The sequence below is a fragment of the Alligator mississippiensis genome, chromosome 1 (assembly GCF_030867095.1).
Source record: "Alligator mississippiensis isolate rAllMis1 chromosome 1, rAllMis1, whole genome shotgun sequence".
Lineage (NCBI taxonomy): Eukaryota > Metazoa > Chordata > Crocodylia > Alligatoridae > Alligator > Alligator mississippiensis.
This window is the reverse complement of record NC_081824.1, coordinates 29,223,331-29,248,392: the sequence shown is the minus strand read 5'-3', so window position 1 is coordinate 29,248,392 and position 25,062 is coordinate 29,223,331. Positions and strand designations below refer to the sequence as shown.

Sequence of the window (25,062 nt, the reverse complement as noted above, 5' to 3'; positions counted from 1 at the left end):
AGACAACCACCCTGTAAATAGTTTCTAAGGGCAGGTTTACATTAAAGTTTCACTGTCATAACTATGTCACTAGGAGTATAATTTTTTGCCAGTATACTGATGCTGGTAAAAGCTTGAGTGTTAAGTGCAGTTATACTGATATCAGGGTGTCTTATATTGTTGCAGTTCAGGTCACTGCTCAGCTATACTAGCACGGTGTCCACCTGTTATTAGAATCTTGCTTAATAGAATCAGCCATGTAGTAAAATCAAAACCAGATGCCAAAAGAATTGTACTACATGAATTTTTCTGCAGCTTATTAGAACCTCACTTAATAGAATCAGATACGTATTAGAATCAAAATCTTAAACCATAATCTATGAGTACAAGCTTCTTTCTGTCAGCTACTGGAATCCATGAGTAAAATACAATAAGGTGCCATATCTGTAGAGTAGTAGTAGTTTATTTACAGCTTTCACCAAAACAGTATAACAAAATGAATAAAAATTATAAATGCTGTTATTTTATTTTCATATATAAATCATAAGTTTTACTAAAAACATACAAAAAAAATTATCCATTTTACCGGTTTACATAAAATTAAAATAGAACATGATATATGATGATAGAAAAGGTAAAATGAAGCAGTGAACAGTAAAATGATTTTGCTCACTTTACTTTGCTGCTGTTTATTAGAATTGCCAATTATTACAATCAAAAATGCTCTCTGCCCAGTGTGATTTTAGTAAGTGAAGGACACTATATAAGTGCTTTCATATCTCTGTAAATACACCTGCATTAGAAGGGAGTGGGAAAGGAGAAGAGAAAGAGGAGATGCACTTTAATAATACTAGCATAATTTTAACGTCCTTGATATCTGAGGAAAGAAAAATACAGAAAAAAGTGTTTTGTAAGTTCTTAACATGTATAGAAGACAGACAGCCTTCTCCTCCAGACAATTGCAGATATTGTGCTCTAACCAAGAACGAGTGGTTGTAGACATGAAGACAATATGAAAGTTGGGAGGAAGTTTGACAGCATAACGCAATTCTCAATTTTGTAACAGAGTGGAAAGATCAGAATAATCGCAAGAGACCTGAGGAAGCAACATTAGGAATTCCTTAGGTATATCAAAATTAAAAAAGAAACATGAAGGCAATGGAAAGAAGGGCAAATCTCTAAAGACATATACCAAGGAATAGCAACAGCTTGCAGGAATAGTATCAGAAACGCAAAGGCAAAAAAATTAGATCATTTTTATCATCACTTTTCAAATCTATGCGAAGAGGTCAGACAGAAAAGAAAGAACAGGGAAAGCATGGGTACAACTGCATAGTAGCACGCATGAGCTACTTATGGAAGACATAAGGAAGGCAGAGCTATTCAATGACTCCTTTGTCTCTATCTTCACCAAAAAAGCAAAACAAAAACTTATGCCCCTGCCATTTTGGATAGCCCTAAGGGGCTATGCAAATTCATATAGACACATGGGGGAAGGGATGCAGATCACAAATTGGAATAAATTTACGTCAGTAGGACCAAATGAAATTAATCTCAGGGTGCTGATTGAGCAACTAGAAATAACATTTACAAACCCATGGATGACAGGTGTGATTGGAGGACTCAAAAAGGGCTAGTACAGTGCCCATCTTTAAAACAGGGGGAAAGGACACTGATTTTCAATACTGGAGAAGTTACTGGAGAAAACCAAAACAATTTAGTTTTGAGGAAAGAGGCCTGGAAGACATGATAGAAATTTCATGCATCTGAAAGGCTGACATAAAGGAGGGAGAACCATTGCTCCATCATACTGTAAGGGGCAGGAAACAAAGCAGTGGGTTGCAACTGCAGCATGGCAGATTTTGATTAAATCTCAGGAAAAAAAATATGCCAAAACTTTGTAACAGAACTGAAGGGCCAACAAGGTGCTCAGGAAAGTTGTAGGATATCTTTCACAGGAGCTTTTCAAGAAGAGGCTAGATAAGCATTTTTCTGTGACAGTGTAGGAGTGGCACACCCTGCCTTTATGCAGGGGCTGGACTAAGATGACCCCCTGGGTCGTTCCCCAACACTAAGACTCTAAATGTTGACTTTTGAATGTAGGCAATTCTTTGATTCCTCATTCTAAGGGATATGGCACCAAAGCATACATGAGGAATGCAGAGATCATTGAAATCATTGATTCTAACAGAAGTCTGTAACTCCCATTGGATGATGCATTGACTCACTTGTGCTTTTTGGCTCCTTTTGTTCATAAAGTTGCTTTACAAGCTGGGTTATTCCTGCTTACATAGTGGCTTGAGTAAAAAAATACCATGAACTACTCAGCTCAATACTGGGCTGTGGTAGAACTGCTTTCCTCTAAGCAAAACTGTCTTAAAATTAGTGGAATTATTGCTGATCTAGGCTCCACTGGGATGGGGTGGAGCCAACAAAAAGGCTCATATACCATAGTCTTGGCTGGCTTCTGGTTTATGGAATGTAGCCTAGGAAAGGGGAGCATGGCCAGGCTTCCTAACACCTCTAAACCCATGCCATCATATCAGCCCATTGGAGTCATTGCTTGGTATGAGTTAGTGCTACCTAGGCAGTTTGCAGCTTGGCAAAGATAGGGGAAACGCAAAGATGCTTTAAAGTCATTCTGGCAATATCCTTTCTGCCCCCCAATATCTCCCCATGTGTACCTTACCGCAAAAATTGCAATATTTTCTCTTTGGTTGGGCAGTAAGAATATGGAAAAGTTTGTCTGCAAAGCTACAAACATGAGGTCGGATGCCTCTAATACATTGCTACAGAACTGCTGAATATGTGTTAAATAATTCTGAAAATTGTCAAAACTATGTTAAATTCATACACTGCACATTTGAAACACCAAAAGGATCTGAATTTAACAAGCTGCTTGGGTTACTGCACACATGCTACTTATGACAGGCATTTCCTCTTTGGGCTTTGATTTTATCCTGCCTCTATTTCTTTACATGATCCCCTAGGATTTTCTTCCTTGCTACTCTGACTATATGTCCTACAGCCTTTGTGGAAGAACAGTGCAGTTCAGCTGGTATAATAGCGCTATTTCAGAATTCACATTGAAAACAAATGTCATTTGATCTCACTAGTGTGTCATCTAAATATTTCCATCTGATAATCAAGTCATTGAAATATTTATCATAGCCCAGACCCACATTTTAATTGGAAACAATAATTAACCTCTCTTCTTGCAGTCTGACTTTAATCCTTGGGAGCTAAAGCCTCCTCCTACTTTGAAGTTTTATCAAAGAAAAAAATTAAAAGTCATTATTTCTGTTTGAAGAGATGGGATTAGTACAAATAAGAATGCTTTATCAAAGAATTAACCTAATAAACAGCTACACTATTTATATCAGCATGAAACATTTAGAACTAAGTTTTGAACTCATCAAACAACTCTGTATTATTCATTTTGTTTTTCTAGGATCTATTCTCAGAACTTCCTAGATTGTGAAACCTGGAGGCTGCAAGTGAGAGAGGAACAATGGAAAAAGCTCTGGTCACACCCAGCTCACTCTCCCTTTCAGCATCTGCTCTCTGCCCGTGTGACACTGGATACTAGGCAAGAGGGCCTATTGGCTGACCCAGTAAATGGCAGTTCTTATGTTCTTGGTCTACCTATGATTCTTGAATATCTTCTGTGGCAGCTCCAATTTATAGCCTTGTTTGTGCCTTTCAGTAAATGAACCACTGATATAACAAGGTGACCAAAATGAATAATACACATATTGATATATTATCAACATGTAAGCAATATAGAGCATAAGAAGTTATAACTAAATTATTTACAACACTAAGAAAAACTCACAGCAATGGTAATTTGAAGATCATATATGGAGGTTGGAGAGGCCTAGAGACCAGAAGAAGAAGAGATACGAGAAGTGGCTGAAAGAGTTAGGATTGTTCAGCCTGGAGAACAGAAGACTTAGAGGGGACTTAATGGCAGCCTATAAGTATATCAGAGGTGTACATCATGGCCTGGGGGAGCATCTGTTTGCCAAAGCCCCCCAGGGGAGGACAAGAAATAATGAGCACAAACTGATTGAAGATCACTTCAGGCTAGACGTAAAGAAGTTTTTCCTTATAAGTTGAGTGCCAAGGTTTTGCTCAATCAGAGGTGGTACAATCAGAGGTGGTACAGTCACCCAATCTGGTGATCTTCAAAAAGCATCTTGATGCCCATCTTGCTGGGGTCATCTGACCTCAATGTCTTTCCTGCCCATGTGCAGGGAGGCTGGACCTGATGATCTTTAAGGTCCCTTCCAGCCCCTAATATCTATGAAACTATGATGACAGCTGATGGTTCAGCACAGGATAAGGCAGGGGTTGCCTGGCTTCCTGTTGTTTGGGCAGCAACTTTACCACTGACCTTAGTAAGTAATTATTTTAAGTAGTAATAGAAGGCTCAGATGAAGTCCATTGACTTAAACAGGCTTTGCATCTGGCCTTCACTGAATAAGTCATGTTTTAAATATTGGATGTAGTGATGGGCTAGTTACTGCAGTTGAGGAGAACTGGCCGTAGTTAATTTTTATATCTCCTTTTCCTTCAGCAACATCACCTTTTCCAACACAACACAACACAACACAACACAACACAACACAACACAACCCTCTCTCTACTTCTCCATCCCCCAAGAGAGGGAGAAAAAGATAAACACAGAAATGAGCATGAAAGATAGGAGGGGAAAACATTCTACTTCTAAGGCTGCTGGGTTAAGAATGTGATGCATAAGAGGGTTTGAAATAGTTAATTTTAAGAATCCCTGTTTTTATTTTTGACATTTCAAAATGTCAGCAATATGAGACCCTTAATTCAAAGTCTAAAAATATTTTGTGACCCTGACCTACATCTGTTGACCAGTGCCAAAAATAAAACAATGTAGGTTTCCCTAAACTTTTGACCAATTATACTGTTGGTCAAATCTTAAAAAAAATACTGCAATTTCAAACTTTGAGTAAATTTATTTTATTTTATAGTTATTTTAGATTCATTTTCTCCCCAAAGCATCTCAATGGGAGAGAGAAGCTTTTGGATACAATCAAGATGCATAACATGACTTTAAGGCAGCCAGAAAATATGTAAAGTAAGATTTCCCAGCTTGCTGAAATACTCTCAGCAGAGGTATATAAAATATTGATGGAGAGAGAAAAAATCTACAGTCAAAATAAAAGGTGGACATTTCATAATTCCAAACTATATGTTTCACCTTTATGATTTATTTGAAACAGTTTTTCGTTCTGAATTTTCCTTTAATTTCTGTTTTTTAATTTAGGAGTTTAAAAACAAACTCTTAAGCAAGACATTTAGTGCAATCCAAAATGATTTAAAAAAATTGAAAACACCTTTAAGACCCAATTAATTTCAGGGCTGTATTTTATGACTCAATACAGTGGTTCTCAACGTTGTTAGACTCAAGACACCTCTTGGAGAAATGCCAGCTCTTACCTCTCATTCATTTCTTGACTACAGAAAAATAATAGAGCAATTCTTCTGTTGCAAAGACCACAATAAGTCTGAATGTTTTTTACACTGTGAATTCTTATTTAAAACCTCTGGGTTGCACATCCAACAGTGCTAACATTGATGGCTTCCTGTGGCACCTTAAAAGGGTGCCACAGTGTCCTGGTCAAGAATCACTGGAGTAGACAGATGGCCTTTATGGCCCACCTTCTTCTCCCAAGTTCCAAGATAATGATAGTTTGGATGTCCAAGTAGTCCAGCAACCTGCTCAGAAAAATCCTGACAAGGAACATCTCAACCTAGAGCAGATATGTCTCTGAATTTCCCTCAGCAAGGGTGCTGAAGAACTTCTGGAGAGACTGTCATAGGTATGGGGCTCTCTGGCATCCCAAAGAGGCAATTTCACAGCCTGTGGCTGAGATAATACATCATGAGGGATTCTATTATTGTACTGCTGTCTTTTAGCAGGAGTGGATTTGACAGAAGCAGAAGGCTGGTGTCTCTTCTGATAATGTATCCCCTGCTGCTGTCTGCAATACCAAATGGAAGATTAAAAAAGGCTCCTTTTTGAAATGGATAAAGCCTGAGGAGAAACTCCCAGGATGGAATTGTAATACTTGATCTTGATTCTTTTCGGAATGTCATTTATTTCACCACTAACGAGACTTGAGCCTTCAAAAGGGGACGTCCTCTATTAATTTTTGGATGCCGGTCCTGATGATCTGAGACTTGAATAGCTCCTTAGAGCTATACTAGTGCCCATGGCTCTGGAAGTAGAGCCTGAGGTATGTTATCTGGATTACAGCAATCTTACGGGTTGGCTATTGATAAAAGAAGCAAGAGACAGGTCCATATCCCAATTTTTAATTGATTGCACCCCAAAACACAAGAACAAACACCTATCCCAATATCTATCTGGCAACCTATCCATCTGACATCACAACATAGATTTTTACCAATACCAGCTGGGGAGACTCAAGAAGTGGAAGGAGAGTGACACACAGACTGGCAGCAAGTCTTCTTGAACTTGCCGAGTTCTCTGAAATTCCTTCCAGCCTATAACCTCTGTTTATAGATGACGTATTCTAATAATGTTCGTTGACTGGCTTAATTTAAATTTCTTTGTTTCATAAAACTTTTGGAACTGGACCAAACCAGATCTTTTGTGGACTTGGAAGGTGTCAATTAGTTGGGATTTAGGTCATCGAGATTGCCGCCTGCCAACATCCAGTTTTCTCTTTATCTTAGTTTAGGGTCTTCACTGACAAGGCTCCTTTGTTTGTACATACTTATCTAAGAAGCTTAGCAAAAATGTATCTATTATAGCAAAACAGCATCTAATGAATTTGGTTGCATTACTCACTATTACTAACATTTTGAGATCAAGTTATGGTGCAGTACATTTGGATTATTTAATTTAAGGTCTTTCTTTACATCTCTTTTCAGGCTTTGTGCTTTCTTTACCTGGATCTCATAACTGGTGTAGCTGGACATGTTGATTGTTTCCTTTACTTTGCTGGCCAAACTGGTTGTCATATCTGCAAAGGTTGATTCTACAGTCACTCTGAAACAGGGTCTGGGGTTTATCTTTAGCCACACTACTGTAGTTTTGTTGTCCAGGGCCAGGCCAACTCTCAGGATCTCAAAACTGCTGTTAAATGGGAGGGTGACACAATTGTACATACGCATACACAAAAATCAATTAGGCACGTACAAACACACTAGGCACATACACACACACGAGGCGCACATGCACATCCAAGATTACCGTCTAAGCACATGCACACCTATCACCAATTCAACCACAGACACAAAGGTGAGTTCCTACCTCACCTTGGGTGGTGTGTTATGTGTTTGCTTAGGGTACTTAGGATACCTAGAGTGCTTGGTGACTATGGGAGGGGGAGTCAAGGGTCAAAGATGTCCATAAGGAGGGGAAGGAGCAGCAAGGTCTTGTCCAGAGGGGGGGTCACCGGCAGGGGCTCTGGGTGGATAGATGGTGTGGCATAGTGCTGGTTCAGATGGAGAGGGCATCTACTGGGTCTGTCTTCACTGTCCCCTTTTATAGGGGCAGACCTCTATGACCCTAGTGGCAGGGGCATGCCCAGGCAAGAGTCAGCCCCTGATGTACTGAGAATGTGCACTCCGGGCTAGGACATGCAGTTTTAGGTGTCTGTAATGGTGGGTTGGTTGGTTTCTGCAGCAGTGTTCATCTTCCAAATCTTGAGCCAGAGAGGGTCAATGCAGGGTGATGGTTGGGTCGTCGAGTTGATGGTTCGGTCATTCAGAGGGAGCTATTTTTTAGGCCTACTGCCATTGTTTCTCAAGCACCCTCATTCATCCCCATTCATTCAGGAACCAATTTACATAGGAGGGGTTGGTATGAGTCACACAGTTACACCATATTGTATAGGGCAGGGGACATAAGATGAAGGCTTGACATACAAAATGGAAACTTGACATTACTTTACAGACATAGGACTAAATCATATAAATTCATTATAAAACAGTAAAAATTAATACAAAAATAATAGGAACATAATATAATACAATATAAAACAGTAAAAATCAATACAAATGTAATAGAACACTATTTACAATATAAAAAGGGGCTTATTACTATGTGGGAGTAAAAGAACTTAACTTACTTAGTATTACTTGTAATCACTTATAAGGGATAGACAGGGCAGAGAGAAAGTCAGAAATACTTAGGGGAAGGGGAAGGAGTGTATTTTTAAATTTAAAAAAATAAAAACTGGAGGTTTTGCTACAGTTTGGCCTAGGACCCTTGAAAATGGCCAAGGCTGAAAACAGGTGTTTCAGAAGCTGCTCTCAGCCCAGGTTAAACTAATGTTTTCCCTTTAGTAACCAAGCTCTTACCACTTCCTTCTATTTTATCTTATTTTATAAGATTATTTCAGCTGACACAGAGACAAAATTAATTCTATTAATTAAAATGCAGAATTTATAAACAAAGTGAATGCAAGATCTAGATAACTTATAACTCAGTTACTTAAATGATTATCTTGATTAAGTAACAACTGCTTTAGGTTGAATGGCCACTCTGTCCTTAGGTGATCATAGGATGCTTTCAGGATTCTGGGGTGATTTTCCTACATGTCTTTTCCGAAGTTTAAAAAAGTCTAAATCCACCACTGCCTCCACTTTACAATTTATAACCCTTCTATAACTATGTAAACTCAACTTCAACCATACATCTCTTGACAAAAAACATTGTTCTCACTAAACAAAATAGCAGGACCCTTTTGACCAAATGAAACCCAGCTTTAATCTTTGCTATGTCCTACCACAAAAAGCCCACTGTTCTTAAAAAATAAAACAACAAGAACTACATATATCTGAAATTCTTAAAAAATAAAAAATCTTTTCCAAATTAAGATAAAGAGTGTGGCTTTAAAAATAGCATTGGTTAGGCCAAAATTTGGCTGAAAATACCATACAAACTATGCCTGTATGTGTACAAAGCATAACCATTCTTCTACTTCTGGCAATTTCTTAATTGCACAGACTAGAATGAACAGAGGTGTGTTACAATTTTAAAAAAAATGCTGACCTTCCAAGGGCACAATAGATGCAATAATGCCTCTCTCACAATAGTAGAGAGAACTCTGAAGGAAACCAAATACTCTGTTAGACTGAGCTAAGCTAGGAACACAGGAAAAGTGGCCATGCTTTTTATCCACTATACCATAATATTGAAAAGAGGGGCAGATATGTTTCATGATGAATTCCCTTTATGTGCATTTGGAATAGTTTTTGTTTAATGAAGGGAGCAGTGGGAGCAGCCAGAGCCTAGGGATGTGTGGGGCCCAGGGCATATCAGCCTGTGCAAGGGCGGGGCGGGGGGGCAGGAATGGTGACCACCTGCAGAAGCCAGTGGCGGCATCGGTGGCAGGGTGGGGGGAGGGTGTGGCAACTGCCCGCAGAAGCCGGCAGCAGTGGCAGGGTGGGAGGAGGGTGATGACTGCCCGTAGAAGCCGGCAGTGGCAGCAGAACCATGGCAGGCCCTGTACGGCACTGTGCGCGAGGAACCCCAAAGTGCAGGGCCCAGGGAGGTTGCCCTGATTCACACCCCGTCCCCCCCACCAGGGATGGCCCTGGGACCAGCAAAAAAGCCCCATTTGATTTACACATTTGATGTACTACTGACTACTCCATCTCTTCTGAAGGACTCTCAACTGTCACATAAATGCTGCTTTCTCAAGTAGGCAGCAATGTTGGAACCACTGGATTGTACCCTAGAAAAATCCAGCTGGAAAAATCTAGGCTGCACCTAGAATGAGACCTCTGTCAGGAGAGCAATTAGTACCAAAGGAGCTGCCTCTAGCACCAGAAGAGACATTGATGTCCTTATTGATCATTGCTTTCAACATAATGCTGTAGTAGTTTTGAAGGCTCCAAGCTAGACTCTTCAGCCAATCAGAAGAGCATGTGTAGCTGATTCTGAAGGAATCCCTGTGCTTCTCAAGGACCTTTGGCATTGACACCAGATGAAAACTACTGCAAGAATCATAGAATCATACCAAGAAGGACCAGAAGGGACCTATAAGATCATCAAGTCCGGTCCCCTGCCATGGGCAGGAGGTAATGGGGCTCAAACGAGCTCAATGAGGTATTTGTCCAGCCTCCTCTTAAAAACCGCCAGAGATGGCAACTGCACCACCTCTCCTGGAAGTGTGTTCCAGACTCTAGTTACCCACATAGAAAAGAAGTTTTTCCTTATGTCAAGCTGAAACCTTTCCTCAACTATCTTGTGTCCATTTGTCCACATCTTACCAGGGGCTTTTTTGAAAACTTGTTCACCTAGGTCCCGATGCTCTCCCTTGACATATTTGTAGGCGGCTATCAAGTCATCTCTCAGCCTTCCTTTGCTCAGGCTGAACAGTCCCAGATCCCAAAGTCTCCCCTCATAGGGCCTGTCCCCCAGGCCCTTGGTCATGCAGGTGGCCCTTCTCTGCACCCTTTCGAGCTTGTCCACATCCTTCTTGAAGCGTGGTGCCCAGAACTGGATGCAGTACCCCAGCTGTGGCCTCACCAACACCGAATAGAGAGGAGCACCTCTCTGGATCTGTTGGCGACACATCTGCTGATGCATGCCAGAGCTCTATTTGCTCCGTTTGCGACTTCATTACTCTGGTGATTCATATTCATCTTCTGGTCTATTGTTACCCATAGCTCCCTTTCGGATGCAGTGCCAGCCAATGAACCACCACCCATCATATAGATATGGTGAGGGTTCTTCCTATCCAGATGAAGGACCCAGCATTTGTCCCTGTTGAACCTCATCTGGTTTTGTTCAGCCCATGGGACCAGCCTGTCAAGGTCTTCCTGAATTCTTGACCTGTCCTCTGATGTGCCCACTTGTCCCCACAGTCTGGTATCATCTGCAAACTTAATTATTGCACTTTTCACTCCCTCGTCCAAGTCATTAATAAAAATATTAAACAGCATGGGCCCAAGCATTGATCTCTGGGGTACACCACTAGAGACGGCCTTCCAGGATGAGGCCACGCCATCAATTAAGACTTGTTGGGATCAGTCGCTGAGCCACCTAACTGTGGCCTGGTCTAGGCCAGTACTATCCAACTTAACTGAGAGGATTTAATAAGGTCTTGTCAAAAGCTTCATTAGAGAACCCTTGAAACAGAGCAGGATTTAGATGGAAGTATGAACACTGGTGAGATATCCAAGTGACTCAGCTCTGAAGTCTCAGATGGGGTTGACATGAACAGCAGAAAAGAGACTGCTCAGAAAAGAGTTTCCAAAAGTAATGGGAATCATTGGAGGAGCACTCTTTTTATCCTCCTCTTCCTAGCTTGAAACAGAGGCCTGAGGAGATCTAGGAGCCTGGCTCCACTGATTATCCCAGTTGATTCAAATTCTGGGGCCTAAAAGGGGTCTTTTTACCAATGTCAGGCACAGAGCTGGAGCTGTTTGTGTTGAAGGAGCCTACTATGCCAGATGTTGCCAAGGTGGAAGCTCACTTCCATAAGTCATTATCTTTGAGAAGTTCAAACTTGGGCCCTGAACTGAGGGAGGTGCTGAAGTTGAGATAGTCAGATACATCTCTGGTCTCTTTACAGAAGACCTTTCCAAAGAAGCTGACCTAAGAACTCCCAGGGAGTTGTAGGATGGTCTAGAAGCCATCTTAGCCATCTGTTTTCTCCATGTAAAGAGAAAGCATGAGTGGGACACACATGCACACATTTTGAATCTGCTATGGGGCTCTACACCTGACACAAGCAGCCCCTGAAGCACTAAATAATTAGATAATGTTAGCGGCATAGTTAAGACAATGAAAGAAGAAAAGCTAGCTACTTCTTGGACACGTGTAGTTCTAATAGCTTTTTGCAGTGGCATAGGAAGAACAGAGGTAGGCCAGGGTTTGCACTCCAATATAGACATAGCCAATAACAGCATCACAATGGCATCAGAGCTACTTTTGAAACAACACATATGTTTCAGCTATTTCTGCAGCTCAAAGTTAGATAGGCAAAGTCTCACAAGTCATAATACACAGAGGGCCTGAAAGAAGAAACTTAACTCCAGTTGAATTTGGAATATTAAGAATGAAATGAGACACAAGAATATTAAAACAGGTGGCCAGCATCAACATTTAACCAGAGTCCAGATACAGCATGGCTCTGCAATATGAAAATACCTGATTACACTTTATCCCCAAACAACCTAGCACTGGCCCTAGCACTGGGATAACCTAGCCGTGTTATCCCAGAGGGCTTACAGTAATGTGAAAATTCTAAGGAAGACACTCAAAAAACCCACTTGTAGCAAATCTTCAGAGGAAGCTGCCTAAAGGAAAGAGTAGCCAGAAATGCTGCTAGAATAGCAAGAAGTCTACAAGTTGAGAAGGAGACATGGGTCTCTATTAAGAATGTCACATGTCTCAAGGGAAACTACTAAGATTCAGTTTTTTCTGCCAAAGAATAATCACCCAACATAAGGTTCCTCTCCCATTTTCCTCTTCCCATATGTATGTATTGGGGAATGTCCTGATAGGAAATTGGACGAGGATACCTCATTGTCATTTTGCCCTCACACTGAGCACTGCAGAATCTTTAATGATCTCATGATTTTGGAACAAAATTTGTATGTCACTGAGGCATCAGTAAAACAATGTAAACAAACAAAAAAAATAATAAAGCAAGAGTTCATAAAGTTAACAGCTTTGAAGACAGTGGTTTATTGTGAGGGGAAATATCTGATGTCAGAAACAATAAAAAACTCTAACAAAATTGAAAAGGTCCACCTGTAAGTAATTCTGAGCTAGTGAATGAGTTAAAAATAGTGAAGGAAATGAGGATGCATAATGCTTACTTCTTCTCCCTTTTGATTTTATAGCAGACAATGAGAATAAGCTGTTAAGCATAAGTAGGAAGTTACTGACATTTACTGTTGATATATTGTCAGTAAAAATTAATTCTGTCTCTGTTCATGAAGGGTGGCTAAAAGTTCATATGACAGATCTGAATATATTTTTCAGGAGGAGAGTCAAATACTAAAATGGTTTCATGATTAAATATGAACAGAAAATGAAGTATAAAAACAGTGACAGGCCCAAATTTAAAGCACAATCAAGGCCCAGGATTCAGAAAACAAATAAGGAGGCAAACAGAAATGAGTGCAAAGATCATAACTTACCAGGGTTGGTGGCAAGATACCAGTGACACAGAAGAGACAAGAGGAATACTCCACATTGAAGAGCAGTCAATGAAGGGTGAGGGAAAAACAGCTCTCTATGGCTTTTCTGAAGGAAGGAATAAGCAAAATGCTCAAAATGCTAAATACTGTAGATACCTGCACAATATTAAGAAACACATAATTAGGTCCAGGTAACACAGTGCAGATCCCTGATCAAAAAATGTTTCCATTATTCAGTAGCTTCTAAAATAAGGATTTTAAAATGGCTAAGCCATTTAAAATGGCTTAAAATTTAAGCCATTTTATCATCATCTGGCAATAAACCCAGGGTCTAGTCAGGAATTTTTGTATAGTCTGTCATGCCTCATTATAAAACCCTGGGGAGGAAATGGCATAAAAAATATTGGGTGGGATTTTCAAAAACACACAGCTCCGACCTATTCCACTCACAGTGAAGACTGGGAGAGACCAGAGTTGAACCAAACTACCATTTTGAAAAACCTCTCCCAGGATCATAGAATCATAGAAGTAGGGTCGGAAGGGACCTTGTAGATCTTCAAGTCCGACCCCCTGCCTGGGCAGGAGGGAAACTGGGCTCAAGTGACCCCAGCCAGGTAGGCATCGAGCCGCTTCTTAAAGACCCCCAGAGTAGGAGCCAGCACCACTTCCCTTGGAAGTTGGTTCCAGATCCTAGCCAACCTGACTGTGAAGTAGTTCTTATGGATGTCTAATCTAAACCTACTCTCCAACAACTTGTGGCCGTTATTCCTTGTTATCCCGGGGGGCGCTAGGGGAAACAAGTTCTCCCCCAAACCCTTCTGGTCCCCCCTAGTAAGTTTATAGATGGTCACCAGGTCCCCCCTCAGCCTTCTCTTGTGAAGACTGAACAGGTTCAGGTCCCATAGCCTCTTATTGTAGGGTCTGCCCTGCTGGTCCCTGGATCATGTGGGTGGCCCTCCTCTGGACCCTCTCAATGTTGTCCACATTCCTCTTGAAGTGTGGTGCCCAGAACTGGACACAGTACTCCAGCTGTGGCCTGACCAGTCTCGTGTAGAGGGGGAGGATCACCAACTTGGCCCTACTTGAGATATACCTGTGGATACACGATAAGGTCCAGTTGGCCCTGCCGACCATGACTTTCCATTGTTGGCCCATGTTCATCTTGGAGTCAATGATGACTCCAAGATCCCTTTCTGCCTCCGTGCTCTCAAGAAGGGAGTTTCCCATCTTGTAAGTGTGCTGCCGGTTACTACTGCCCAAGTGCAGCACCCTGCACTTGTCCATATTGAAATTCATACTGTTTTTGTTAGCCCACCCCTGCAACCTATCCAGGTCTTGCTGCAGTCTTTCCCTCCCTACTGACATGCATACCTCACCCCAAATTTTGGTATCATCAGCAAATTTAAACAGGTTGCTTTTCACCCCATCATCCACATCGCTGATAAAGAAATTGAACAGTGCGGGCCCAAGGACCGAGCCCTGGGGGACTCCGCTGCCCACTTCCCCCCAGGTCGAAGATGACCCATCCACCACCACCCGCTAAGTACGACCCTTCAGCCAATTTGCAATCCATCTGACTGTGTAGGCATCGATGCCACAGTCGCCTAGTTTTTTAATGAGGATGGGGTGGTCGACAGTGTCAAAGGCCTTGCTGAAGCCCAGAAAGACTACATCCACGGCAACACCTACATCCAATGTTTTTGTGACCTGATCGTAAAAAGCAATCAGGTTGGTCTGACATGACCTGCCCCTAATGAAACTGTGCTGGTTGCCCTTGAGCATCATCCCCGATGCCAGCCCATCACAGATGTGCTCCTTGATGATCTTCTCAAAGGATCTTTGGTATTGAACTAGTTTGCATTTATGTATATACAACATAGGAAAAATCATGGATCAAATATACCATTAGTTTAAGATGGTGCAACTTCTGCATTTCAATGGTCTGCCAACAAGAAAGTTGGTTTCCCATCTTGTGAGAGTAATAAATATCAACTTCAGGGGTGTAGGTTGTAACCATGGTGATCTAAGGACATAAGCAGACAAGGTTCTTTGGGTGATCTGATATCTTTTATTAGCCCAACTAAATAGTTGGAAAAACATTTTCTTAGCAAGCTTTTGGGTTTAAAAACCTTTCATCAGGCTGAGGAAGCATCTGCAGTTGGAAGAGCACATACCAACTGCAGATGCTTCCTCAGCCTGATGAAAGGTTTTTAAACCCAAAAGCTTGTTATGAAAACATTTTTCCAACTATTTGGTTAGTCTAATAAAAGATAGCAGATTTACCCAAAGAACCTTGTCTGCCACATAAACTTCAGAAATCTTCAAAGAAAAAGTATCAAGAGTTTTAAATCTCCCAATGTTTTCTTCAGCTCTAATGAAAACTCATCATTATTAATCTAGCAGCTAATAAAGAAGTGAGTATTTCTCATCCTTTCTTAGTTGTTATGAATAATTTTATAAGTGAAATCTTTTGTATAGAGAGTACTTACACTGCCGAATAGCAGCAAGTCTTTTTGTAGGGCTGATTCATCAATCCACATGCTAATCTTATACCAGCATAACTACACTGCAAATCAATGGCAATGCATTTTGATAAAAATGGTGTAATGGAAGAGTCAGGCCACTTGTATTTTAAGTTTCTACAAAATTAGCAACATATACAGCAATATCTTCAATATTCAGTATGCAGTGGGAACATTGGTGGTTACAAAAAGCATCCTTATAAGTTGTTTGCAGCTTTCCAGTTTCCCACAGGCAAAATTTTCAACCTTTTATTGAAATACAGAAATCAGATTTTGCTTCTGGAAGATAAAATGAAATTTCAAATATATCAGGTAATTAAGTTTGTATATATGGTCACATACCTAGGAAAGTCAGAAACAAATCTTTGCTATGGGGAAAGGAAAATTATGCTACTAGCTTTTCACATTTCTTATTCTGACAACCCCCAATGTGTACATTATCATGGGCAACTGAACAGAGTAAGCTAAACTAGGAAGTTAAAATGAGAAACCTGTCTTTCACATGCAAGAGAAGTATCACTTCATTTACAGAGTACTATTTTGCTTTCTCGCCGAAAGAAAAAGCTACAGATCAGTGGAGTTCCTCATTAACCTGTCCTGGTTACATCAAAAAGATGCTATCACTTGCAAAGAAGATAACTGATCAGATGACAGCTGGTCTAGCTTCATTTGTAGCACAGGATCTCTCTGGACTGGAAATCTGCATGTAAAAAATAAGAGCTGTATAAATAACCCATCCTTATATACTCATTGCTGCTACTCTGAAGATTGTTAATCTACTTGTTTCCTCCCACAGTGAGCAGATGCTGAAAGTCTTTCCTGTCTGAGTTATTTTATTTAAAATTATGTTTGCCTTCATCCACATTTACATGGATGGGGATTAGGGTGGATCTGACCTGGGAGCCCAGGAAGGGTGGCTGTGGCTTAAGGAAATGATCCTTCGGGCACAGAGGGAGACGATCCCAATGAGAGGAAAAAGAGGGAAAGGGGCCAGGAGGCTTCCTTGGCTGACCAGAGAAATCCAGGGCAGCCACCGGGCCAAAAGGGGGACACATAAAAAGTGGAAACAGGGAGAGATTACCAAAGAGGAGTATACCTCCTCTGCTCGTGCTTGTAGGGAGGCAATTAGATGGGCCAAAGCTACCATGGAGCTGAGGATGGCATCCCAAGTAAAGGATAACAAAAAATTGTTTTTTAGATATATAGGGAGTAAAAGGAAGGCCCAGGGTGGAATAGGACCCTTACTAAATGGGCAGAAGCAATTGGTGACAGACAGGGGGGACAAGGCTGAACTCCTCAACAAGTTCTTTGCCTCAGTGTTCCTAAGTGAGGGGCACAACAAGTCTCTCACTGGGGTTGTAGAGAGTCAGCAGCAAGGCACCAGACTACCATGCATAGACCCTGAGATGGTGCAGAGTCACTTGGAGGAACTGGATGCCTTTAAGTCAGCAGGCCCTGATGAGCTCCATCTGAGGGTACTGAAGGCATTGGCCGACATCATTGCAGAGCCACTGGCGGGAATATTTGAACGCTCGTGGCGCACGGGCCAAGTCCTGGAGGACTGGAAAAGGGCCAATGTGGTCCCCATTTTCAAGAAGGGTAGGAAGGAGGACCCGGGCAACTATAGGCCAGTCAGTCTCACCTCCATCCTTGGCAGTCTTTGAAAAAATTATCAAGGCTCACATTTGCGAGAGCCCGGCAGGACAAATTATGCTGAGGGGAAACCAGCATGGGTTCGTAGCAGGCAGATCATGCCTGACTAATCTAGTCTCTTTTTATGACCAGGTTACAAAACACCTGGATGCAGGAGTAGGGGTAGATGTCATTTACTTAGACTTCAGGAAGGCCTTCGATATGGTATCCCACACCATACTGGTGAACAAGTTAAGAGGCTGTGACTTGGTTGACTACACAGTCCGGTGGGTGGCGAATTGGCTAGAGGGTCGCACCCAGAGAGTCATAGTGGATGGGTCGGTTTCGACCTGGAAGGGTGTGGGCAGTGGGGTCCCACAGGGCTCGGTCCTTGGACCGATACTCTTCAATGTCTTCATCAGCGACTTGGATGAGGGAGTGAAGTGTACTCTGTCCAAGTTTGCAGATGACACAAAGCTATGGGGAGAAGTGGACATGCCGGAGGGCAGGGAACAGCTGCAAGCAGACCAGGACAGGTTGGACAAGTGGGCAGAAAACAACAGAATGCAATTCAACAAGGAGAAATGCGAAGTGCTGCACCTAGGGAGGAAAAATGTCCAGCATACCTACTGCCTAGGAAATGACCTACTTGGTGGCACGGAAGTGGAAAGGGATCTTGGAGTCCTAGTGGACTCCAAGATGAACATGAGTCAGCAGTGTGACGAAGCCATCAGAAAAGCTAATGGTACTTTATCATGCATCAGCAGATGCATGACGAATAGATCCAAGGAGGTGATACTTCCCCTCTATCGGGCGCTGGTCAGACCACAGTTGAAGTACTGCGTGCAATTCTGGGCGCCGCAATTCAAGAGGGATGCGGATAACCTGGAGAGGGTCCAGAGAAGGGCCATTCGTATGGTTAAGGGCTTGCAGGCCAAGCCCTATGAGGAGAGACTAGAGAACCTGGACCTTTTCAGCCACCGCAAGAGAAGGTTGAGAGGCAACCTTGTGGCTGCCTATAAGTTCATCATGGGGGCACAGAAGGGAATTGGTGAGGTTTTATTCACCAAGGTGCCCCCGGGGGTTACAAGAAGTAATGGCCACAAGCTAGCAGACAGCAGATTTAGACTGGACATTAGGAAGAACTTCTTCACGGTTAGAGTGGCCAAGGTCTGGAATGGGGTCCCAAGGGAGGTGGTGCTCTCCCCTACCCTGGGGGTCTTCAAGAGGAGGTTAGATAGGCATCTAGCTGGGGTCATCTAGACCCAGCACTCTTTCCTATCTATGCAGGGGGTCGGACTCGATGATCTATTGAAGTCCCTTCCGACCCTAACAGCTATGAATCTATGAATCTATGACCAAGGTAGGGTTGAAGGTTGGAGAATAAGATTTGTAGCTGGGTCACAGAGCCCAGTTTTTCCATTTTTAAATTGGAATCTTATAAGCTGTGTTGTGAATACGTATGACTTTAGTTATTTAAAGAGACTACACTAAATCACCAGGAAGGAATATCCCCATTTTAGCCTGTTTACAGTTTTATTTCTAGAAAAACACCAATAATTTTCATAATACCCAGCCTGAAGCAGGTAATTTCCATAAATAAATAAATAATGGTGTAAGTTTAATTCCAGAGCTTGGTGAGATCATGTGAGTTAAAAGTAATTATGTCAACATAGCACCTGTCAAAGATTTGCATTTATGAAGAGGTAGCTCCATGGGCAAAAGTCCAGTTCCTCTACTCTTGATACACTCAGATGACCATGCCCTATGGGGGAATGGCACCAAGGCACTGAACCAGGATTCAAGATGGAAGTTCAGTTCTCTTTCTTGCACAGGGCTTCTGTGTGACCTCAGGTTAGTCAGTCTCTCAGTCTTAATTCTCCATTCTTTGTCTTGTCAATTTAAATGGTAAATTATTTCGGACAAGATCCACTTCCATTTAGCATAGCAGGGTCTGATCTCATCAACTAGGACATCTGGATACTTCTGTAATGTAGGCAACATGGAAAAGTAAATATAGGATTTGGTTCACAAGTTTAAGCAGAGCACTAAAGAAGCCCTCTCTCATTGTAAAACTAAACATGTGTTTCAGGAGTCAATTCTCACTGATCTTGAATGGGCAGGAACCTATGGCTCTCTGCCATACTTGTCCAGGAAACAACCCAAATTCTAATGTTTACCTCCTGTAACAGGGAACCCTAGCCCTGTTACCAGAAAGCAGGCCAGTCCCTTTAAGACCAGAACTTTCCAGGCACAGCCTGCTGGCAGGGTAGGGGTTAAAAGCTGAACCTTGCTGGCTAGTCAGGTGACTGGAAGGGGGCTGGCCAGAACTATAAAAGCCCTGGACTTAGCAGCAGGTCTTGGGCAGCAGTCAATGGGGAGGGAGTTTGTGTATAAGTGCTCCATAGAGGGGTTTGGCTGCCTGTCTAGCTGCTGTAGGGGGAACTGATGACTCCTAGAGAAGCTGTGGCAGTCCCACAAGGAGAAGCATAACAGGAGGTGGGAAGCAGGAGCACAGAGCCATGAAAAAATGTAAGCTGGCATATTGCTGCCTTTATTTATTTTTTTGTGGTTATTGCCCATGGACTTACTGTTTGTATTTTGACTGATAGACTGGTGGCTTGTGGTTGAGGCTGTAGGGGAAGAGGAGGCTTTGTTAGTGCCTTGGGATGCAGTCATAAAAAGCTGAAGGGCCTAGTGCAGTAGAGGGTGCAGCCATGTAGGGCCAGTCGCTCAGAGCTGGCTGCAGGATTTTGAAGCTGGGTCCTAGTGGGGGGATCTTGGCTAGTAGCCTGAGCTATGAGAGGGCCAAGCCTGAGGAGGCAGAACACCCAACTACTTGGCATCCAGGGGAGGAGAGTGTAAGGGGGCCAGAAGGCCTGGCACCATAGTGAAAGCAAAAGGAGGGCCATGGGCCTAGAGAGGATTAAGGAGCTAGATCCTCAAAGTCAAACCCTACCTGGTGGGTTTAGGCTGGTAGGCCTTTCTAGAGAGAGACAGGGGGGCAAAGCCTGTGGTGGCTGAGAACCCCAACAGAGAAGTACAATAGGCAATCTCCCACTTGTAAGAACATCTAAATAATATTTACAAGATGTGACAGATGAGTAAGGGCAGGATACAAGATGAAAGATAGAAGTGAAGCATTAAGGGACTTCAAGGGTGCCCCTCATAGGCCACTAAAATGCCACTAGGGAGGGCAACCTGTACCACCTCCCTGTCAGGAAGCTGTGATAGCCATCAGCTATTCAGAGTACTCTAGAAGGATATGTTGGGTGGGACGATGCTTCTTTCCCTGGCTCTAAAGCAACTTGTGATTTGAGATGAGTACCATCAGGAATGTAGACTGCACAATTTTAAAGGATGCAGCAGCTTCTTATGTCTCCTTCTTGGATTCACAAAAGGCATTTTTCTCAGATGGGTGGAATGGCTCTGCTACTGGTGTAATGGCTCCCTGAAGAGTTAAACACAGCAGTAGCTGGTAAGGCTGCACAATTGTCTTGAAAATATATATTCTGTCCCAACAATTATATTGGTTATATTTAACAGCATAAATTTAGCACTGATTTTTGTTAGCTTAGTTTCCAGTTTATTTTTAAAGACCAATAACCCTTTTGAGTATATCTGATTTATAAGGATAAAAGATGAGAACTGTTCTTTTTTTTTCTATCAACCTGGCCTTGATAGCAATGGTTCCTGTCCTAATTTGATTTCCACAGTTAATTACTTTGGCTTCAAGTCTATTTTGGTCTATTTTTTTTTTTTTCTATATTCATGTATATGGAAAATTCAAAGCAACTTATCTAGAAATTGAAATGGGAAGGCTTAGTCTTTCTTACAAAACGTGAAGCCACTTTTTATTAAACCTCATATTCTGCACTGTTTGCAGGTACAGCATGGGATCCCCAAAATGCAACTGACTACAATAGAGTTAAGAAGCATAAATAAAAGATTTAGAACACTTTAAGTTTTAATGACTTCGTAAGGTCACTTGTTTTCCAAGTCTTCAGTACGTAGATTTGGCTCCAGCAGGCACAACTGGCTTACAGGAATGCACTTGTAATATTTTATTTGACAAGACCCTTTTATACATGCTGAACTAGCCCTCTTAAGTCTCTTTGGTGTACAAACTTTGGGCCTAACCATGCAGTCTGTATGCTACCAATGAAATCAATAGGTGTGTAAACCAGCCCAGGAACCAAAAAACACTGTCCTGTTACAGGCATCCTAAATAAAACTAATTGACAGGTTCAGCATCTTGCACATGCCTTGCCCCAGATCTCAACTGACCCAGGATTTTCTGCAGAAGCTATTTGCTAAAAGATTATACTCCATAGACTCTGCCTGATGGCACATGTGAACCAAGTCTCCTTTGACTGCAGGCTCCTGCAGAATCATTCGTCTTCCCTGTAGCTTAGCTGAATTGGAGAGCTCTTTGCTAGATTTTTACAAAGACCATGTCATCTCCAAGCTACTAACCAATTCCTGGCTGAATTCAGAGCCTCAGTGGATCAGTCACAGGTGAAACTAGGTGGGACAGCTTCCCCATAGAGGACAGGAGAAGCACTGGCAGTTGCTATGCCTTGTGTGTGTGATGGTGATGGAGGAGGAACTGGAAACTCAGGCTTGAGAGGAAGAGTAGCAGCATAGGTGAAGAGGCTGCTGGCTTTGTGGCTTGGCTCCTGGCTCTGATTTGCTGTACTTCCCGCTCAGCGAAGGTAGAACTGAACTGCAGCTTGGAAAGGAGATGAGAGGCTGGGGTGGATTCAGGGGAATGCAGAGGTACTCTCTGAGCTCACCAGCTGGTCAGTACAGGCTCTGGTTGGAGCCATTTGCTTTTGCACAGGTCTGAAGCCCAAAGGATGTGTCCCTGCCATTGCCCCCTTCTGCTTTCCCCCCACTCACCATCCCTGTGCTGAATTTGGGGGTGGCAGTGCTCATCTGGGTTTCAGAGCCATGTGAAAGACAGTGGCGCTGGCAAGAGCCCATACCAACGGTGGAAGCTCTCCAAGATCACATATAAGCTGAGCTCTGGCAGGAGCCCACAGTGCAGAGGGGATGGGCCACACCCCGCTCACTTCTCTCCTGGACTCACCTGTGGCAAAAAGCAAGACCTCTGGAAGGAAATCATCACAGCTGTATGTCTGGCAGCTCTTGATGTGGATGTTCGCATCTGTTACTCCACGTTTGAAGATGCCTATCAGGTGAGGCTCAGGATCTGAAATAAGTCTGATCCATAGCAAACAATTATTGAAGGGAGGAAAAACTGTACTGCAGGATTTAAATTGGTGACATTTGCCACTGCAAAGGGTCAAGATACCAGGTACATTAGAATCTGTCCCACGGCCTAAATTTTCACTAGAAAGTGACCCAGCTGTTATCCAGAACTTGCTCTGTTCCAACTTGAAACAGAGTTCTGCTGAGCAGCAATCCCGGCTGGAATAATATGCCACTGTAGAAAACACAAGAAACAACTGTGGAAAGCAAGAACTGTGAAACAGCTCATTTAAAAGTGCTAAGGACTAGATTTAAAAAAACCTGTAGAAGGCAAAAACCAGAAGTAATTAAAACTGCTCTCATCACATAGTAGCATGGCATCCAAGAGCAAAGAGTTCAGTATAGATGATCATATGCAGCAGTGGATTGTACATGCTCCAGGAACAGAGGGGGGAAAAAGTCAGGGGGGAAAAAAGCCCTCTCAAGTAAATATATACCCCTTTGGAGGGGACTTTACACAGCAAATCAAGAAACTAAATAACTCGCCCTTGCTGGAGGAAAAAATGAGTTATCTCCTTTGCTGTATAGTGTTTTTGTACAGATTCACTAAAAGGAAAAGGAAGGGCAAACAGCAAGGAGACTCCACTACTGTCTCAGAAAGATGCGGAAGAGAATTTGGCAGCACCTTGACATGTTCCTGAAACTTAGAATGGAAAAATGACTTGTGAAGGAAGAATGGTCCATGGTCCTTTGGTACTTTCCCACCCTCTACTCTGCAGATAGTTGGTTGTAAGCACACTATGAGTAATGGCCCCATGGCTGCACATAGGATTTGGGTGGGCAGACCAACATGGACACCTGCACAAATGGCAGACTGCCTGGCCATCCTGAGATGTTGGGCAGTAAAAAAACATTTGGTTCATTTTCCAATTAACCAAAGGGGGAAAGGTATAATACTTAATGCTGACAGTACTGCTACAAACAATGCTGCTGTATCTTTAGCTGAGTGTTAAGTTGTTGCCATTTGGCAAATGAAAGGGTGAACAAGTCTAGCCAACATGGGTTTGTTAAGATGGCTTGATAGGATTTGTTCTTAACGTCCTTCTTGGATAGGACAGCCCACATTGGTAGATAAAAGGAGATGTGGCAGACATGTACTTGGATTTGGAAAACCTTTTGGCACAGTCCAAAATGCCACTCTTATAAGGACATGGAATAAACATGGGCTAGATTGGGTGGGTGCATAATTGATTACTAATAGATATAGGGAAGAAAAACTAATGAGAAAATAGGAAAGCTGGCCTGGCAGTATTTGGGAGGATCTGAGCTTTATGGTGGATCACAGACTTGGCATGAATCAGCAATGAGATGTTGGCACAAGAAAAGCAAATTCAAAAATTGGGTTGCATTAACTGAACCACTGCAAGACATGGGAGGTGATGGTACCACTCTAGCTGGTGCCAAGCAGGTTGGGTAGTACTGGGTGCAGTTTTCAGTACGACATTTTAAGAAAGATGCAGACAAACTAGAGAGGATCCAAAGGTGAGCAACAAAGATAATGAAGGGGCTTGAAAACAAGTTGTAAGGTATGCTTAACTAGATTAAAAAAAGAAAGTCAAGAGGACACATAATAGCAGCTTTCAAATACTTAAAGCTGCCCTGTGGAGAATAATTGTTCTCTGCCACAGAGGGTAGGGGAACAATGGGGAACACACAAAGCAATGGGTTTAAAGTTTCGGGAAAAAGTTCTTAACTGTAAGAATAGGAAGACCATGGAATGAGCCACTTACAGGAGTTGTGCAATCTCCTTCATTGGGGGCTTTCAAGGAGAATTTAGAGAGAACCATTTGCAGGGGATGATTTAAGAATAGCAAATCCTGCATGATTCTTGATGTCTCTGCCAACACTATGATTCTTTAAATGGAGAGAGGGAGCAGCCTTATATTTTTCCTTAAATTGCAAATCAAAACCCCCAAAGAGGAGCACCAAACAGCGGACATCTACAAGCAGTATGAAGGTCCTAGTTGGCACAGGCACAGCAGGGTACTGCAGGACAAAAAACAAGAACTACTGCACCAGGAAGTGCAGAACTTGTCAGTGGCAAAACCACCTGGGTACCCTCTGGCTTACTGCTGGGACCATGGTTGGCAGCCAAACAGACTTTATATTCTTCTGCTCTCACTGGGTGTTGGCCCACAAGGGGTTTGGTCTTGTTGTGAATGGTAGTGTTGAGGAAGGAGTTCTGAGGTGAATGACATACAACTGCTGGCTGGGAATGTTACAGTTATTGTACATAGCTAAGGGTGGAAGGGAGCCACCCTCGGGTCAGAAAGCAATGTGTTGATGAGACTGGTTTTCAGTTCTCCCCATCAGATTCTTTTTTTTTTAATAGTGATCTAGTTAACTGATACCAGAAAACTGGATCTGCATTTTTGGAAACACTGCCCAGAAATCTGTAGAGCATGTACATCTACCCATTCAGCTAAGTCAAGCACAATGAAGGGTAGGTTAACTTCAGACTCATTAGCAGACATTCATGAAGTAG

At 42.5% G+C, this 25,062-nt stretch overlaps 2 long non-coding RNA genes across 2 annotated transcripts in view; one reads left to right on the top strand and one right to left on the bottom strand.

Moving 5' to 3' along the window:
- Positions 1 to 424: 424 nt before the first annotated feature.
- LOC109284395 (uncharacterized) overlaps positions 425 to 25,062 on the bottom strand; it is a 37,147-nt gene continuing 12,509 nt past the window's right edge. The window contains exons 2-4 of the long non-coding RNA XR_009462947.1: positions 22,396 to 22,529; positions 13,150 to 13,255; positions 425 to 7,120 (exon numbers count right to left, since the gene is read on the bottom strand). This is a non-coding gene — a long non-coding RNA (uncharacterized LOC109284395). The remainder of the gene's footprint in view (positions 7,121 to 13,149; positions 13,256 to 22,395; positions 22,530 to 25,062) is intronic.
- On the top strand, positions 19,643 to 22,402 carry LOC132251125 (uncharacterized). Its single transcript, XR_009462948.1, has 3 exons — positions 19,643 to 19,835; positions 20,705 to 20,781; positions 21,190 to 22,402. It is a non-coding gene; the product is annotated as an uncharacterized LOC132251125 (long non-coding RNA).